At 44.7% G+C, this 4,467-nt stretch overlaps 1 pseudogene; it reads left to right on the forward strand.

Moving 5' to 3' along the window:
- The first annotated feature begins 2,421 nt into the window (after positions 1–2,421).
- On the forward strand, positions 2,422–3,506 carry LOC121482690 (annotated as a pseudogene).
- Positions 3,507–4,467: the final 961 nt, after the last annotated feature.

A 4,467-nucleotide genomic window follows, 5' to 3' on the forward strand; every position in this document is an offset into this window, starting at 1 on the left:
TGTTCATCCACACAGGACTGTTAGTTCAACTGGAGAACTTCATGAATGATCTAAAGAAATCTTGCCCTCATCTGGTGAAGGGCGTTAAGCAAATAAATGAGTAAAATACATAGTGTATTACTTGGTGACACATGGGGAAAAATAAAATGGAAGAGGAGCAAAGGAAGAGTGCAGGGTGGGGGTTGCCTCACTGCTCCAGAGCCATATGTAGGTTAGAATCCTGAGAAGTATTAGCCCTCTTGGGATAATAATTGGAAATCAAGAAAACAGGCACAATACGATTTGTCTTGACGATCTCAAGGTGAACAGTAGGTGGGAGGTATTGAATGTTGACCAGAAAGGGAGAGATTCTTATTAGAAGCGCACAGAACTCTTGGGCAGCCTTTCACTCCCGCTAGTAGGTGCATGGAGGTCTGAGACTGAGCAGTTGTAGCCAGATTAAAGGCATCTTCTGGACTTCTGGTTTGGAGGCAGAAGAAACCTTGAGTGGAATGTTCTGATCCAGATCCCACTGAGGTCAGGGACTCCTCACCCTCGGTCAAGTTCAAAAAGTCTGGAAGATAGGATATTGGAAGAAAACACACTGCTAACACTTTACCATTGGGTGTGATACTATTCAATTCCAAATTTACAAACTTCTAATAAGAGGTCTTCCGATTTGGGGCACCTGGGTGGCTCAGTCAGTTAAGTGTCTGACTCTGGATTTCAGCTGAGGTCATGATATCAGGATGGTGAGATCGAGCCACATGTTGGGTTCTGTGCTAGGCCATGAGCCTGCTTAAGATTCTCTCTCTCCAGGTGGCTCAGTGGTTTAGCGCCGCCTTCGGCCCAGGGTGTGATCCTGGAGACCTGGGATCGAGTCCCACATGGGGTTCCCTGCATGGAGCCTGCTTCTCCCTCTGCCTGTGTCTCTGCCCACCCCCTTCTCTCTCTGCCTATCATGAATAAATAAATAAAATCTTAAAAAAAAAAAAGATTCCCTCTCTCCCTCTGCCCCTCACCACTCCTCTCCCTCAAAAAAAAAAAAAAGGAGGTCTTCAGATTCAAAGTGGTTTTTAATTGAGACAAAAGCTGAATCACAGAATCAAGAAATTGTCTTGGGGAGCAGAGACTGGGGCAAGCTACGTCTATGCTCCAAAGAGTCCTTGCTGACAGTGAAAATAACTGAATAGGATTGATGGAGAATCTTCACGTATTCCTTCTCTGTGAGAGAAGTCTATTACTAAAGATGTGTCAGCAAAACCCATAATTTATGCTTTCTATCTAGCCTCTGTATAGTGTAAGCCCATCATTTTGGAAATGAGTCTCGGGAATCAGGTAGGAAAAATCAGAAATTTCATTCTCTATCAAACCTCACCGAGAGTTGACAGTTTAGGGAGAGCAATGAGACATGTAACCAAAGAACTAAAAAAACCAACTGTTGCCCTTGTCGAGTTACCCTTCTGAGCCGCTCCAGTGCTTTGGGGCCCTCGAGAAACTTCAAGACACTCAAATACCAATGTGGTTTTCTTTAGCTTGGAGATTTCATTATTCTCATGAAGCTATATGTGAAATGAAGCTGTCATTCATGAAGCTGTCACAAGGAAGATAGAGCAGCCAACAACTCAGGACTGCTCGACGACGTAAATTTTTGACCAAGATTTATGAAGTTCCAAGAAATCATTTTTCCTACATTTCACCATCTTTTGCCACTTTCAGCTTCCACTTAACATACCACCCTAATCCCTCCCTCCCATTTTCTGGAAAGATGGGGTGAAGTTGTGTTCTGCTGCAACTTTAAAAACCTTGAGCTAAGAAATGGTCAGGCTCGGGAGCGCCTGACCCCTGGCTGTCCTCTATGAACCAGCTCTGTACTTTTCTGCACCTTTCCAGACATCCTGACACGTTTCTTCTCTACGTACAGAATGATTACAAGATTAGAGATGGCCCACGTATTAACCAAGAAAATGGTTAAAAAAAATCTTTGTAAGCAAAAAGAAGGTAGGTTATCAGGGAACGGCTTCTTTTACTGCTTATGGAAGTGCAGGATAGAAGGCTATAGAAGGCTTGCCTTCTCCAAGAGCAAATGACTCCAGAGCTATGATGTTTAGGGAGATATCCAGAATTTTCCTCCAATTTAGATCAAAATAAAGCCGACACTACATGGGCTTTTCTTGTGCCAAATAAAGGATGCACACCTCTTTTCCAGGGAGGATATGGTGGTGACACCTCCTTCTGGAAGCCTTAGGCTTTTATCAGACTGAAGTAGGGGAGTCTGTGTGGGGGGACGAGGCAACATTTGGGGAGTGAAGGTGGTAAGGATGTGCCAGAAAGGAGTGCTCTGAGAAGAGGTGTAGGGTTGAAAAGATATAAATCGTGTCAGGGGATAGTCATTTGATCAGTTTGCCTAGAGGGAAAGTTCAAACAGGGCAACGTTTAAAAATGAGACTGGAGGCTCTCTGCTCCTCCCTGTTGGACCGACTGCTGCATCTTCTGGTGCAGGGCCAGCTGCATCCCCATGACATGATGGTGAAGGTCGGAGCAAACGAATTTGGCCGTATTGGGCACCTGGTCACCAGGGTTGCTTTTAACTCTGGCAAAGTGGATCTTGTCTCCATCAATGAACCCTTCATTGATCTCAACTACATGGTGTACATGCTCCAGTAAGATTCTACCCATGGCAATTTCCACAGCATGGTTAAGGCTGAGAACGGGAAACTTGTCATCAATGGGAAGTCCATCTCCATCTTCCAGGAGCGAGATCCCGCCAACATCAAATGGGATGATGCTGGTGCTGAGTATCTTGTGGAGTCCACTGGGGTCTTCACCACCTTGGAGAAGACTGGGGTGATCTTGGGTGGGGCCAAGAGAGTCATCATCTCTGTGCTCCTTCTGCTGATGCCCCCATGTTTGTGATGGGTGTGAACCACGAGAAGTATGACAACTCCTTCAAGATTGTCAGCAATGCCTCCTGCACCACCAACAGTTTGACTTCTCTGGCCAAAGTCATCCATGACCACTTTGGCATTGTGGAGGGCCTCATGACCACCATCCATGCCATCACTGCCACCCAGAAGACCGTGGACGGCCCCTCTGGGAAGCTGTGGCATGATGGCCAAGGAGCAGCCCAGAATATCATCCCTGCTTCCACTGGCACCACCAAGGCTGTGGGCGAGGTCATCCCTGAGCTGAATGGGAAGCTCACTGGCATGGCCTTCCATGTCCCCACCCCCAACATGTCAGTTGTGGATCTAACCTGCTGCCTGGAGAAAGCTGCCAAATATGATGACATCAAGAAGGTGGTGAAGCAGGCATCGAAGGGCCCCCTCAAGGGCATCCTAGGCTACACTGAGGACCAGGTTGTCTCCTGCGACTTCAATAGTGACACCCACTCTTCCACCTTCGACGCCGGAGCTGGCATTGCCCTTAATGACCACTTTGCCAAGCTCATTTCCTGGTATGACAATGAATTTGGCTACAGTAACCAGGTGGTGGACCTCATAGTCAACATGGCCTCTAAGGGGTAAGAGCCTCCTGGACCCCTCTCAGCCCCAACAAGAACAAGAGGAAGAGAGAGGCCCTCAGCTGCTGGGAAGTCCCTGCCCCAACTTAATCCCCCAACACAATGAGAATCTCCTGGCCTCCAATTTACATCCCAGACCCCGAGGAAGGGGAGGGCTTGGGGACCCCTACCTTGTCATGTACCATCAATAAAGTATACTGTACCCAGCCAAAAAAATAAAAATAAAAATAAGACTGGAAAAGTAAATTTGAAACAGATTGTATGAGTCTTTGAATGCCACAAGGTTGTAAACTAGATTTAAGATTTTCAGTTATAAGTGATCAGTGACAGATCTGATTCTTGTGCCTTATGTATCATTACACAGTGAATATCATCTTTTTCCAAACAAAAGCTACCTCTAGAAATCATCTTGGATAGCAGAAATCATTGATCTCAGAAGGTCCTATGTCTTTTCTGATTGTGTAAATACTTTCAGATATAGCATATATCACCTAGACTGAGCAACTATGATATATCTATGTGTCATTACTACTGGTGGTTCCAGAACATTTTCCATCACTTTAATGTCCTTCTCTTTGGAGCTTGTAAGAATGCCCATGGAAAATATATACATATAAAAAGAGAAAAGAAAACATGTACATAGATGTGTTAGAGTAAGACAGGGAAACTAGCTTATTTCAAAACAGTAACAAGGCCATTCCATTGTTAATTCTTCCCCTGAATACTGAAATAATTTAACTCTCAGGAGAACCATTCATTGACAGGCACATAGTGACAGAATGTGTTATCTGCTTTTTGAGTTAATTTGTATTGATCCCCAAAAAATGTCAGTGGAAACTGCTGTTGCAAAACCATCTCCCTCAAATTGCTGATGAATTTTATATCAAGACATCTAAAGATGATAATCTGAAGAATGAAACAAAATTCAACAACTTTCAAATGAAAAGGTTCTCCTTTGAAAAATC

This window comes from Vulpes lagopus, chromosome X (assembly GCF_018345385.1).
Source record: "Vulpes lagopus strain Blue_001 chromosome X, ASM1834538v1, whole genome shotgun sequence".
NCBI classification, from domain to species: Eukaryota; Metazoa; Chordata; class Mammalia; order Carnivora; family Canidae; genus Vulpes; species Vulpes lagopus.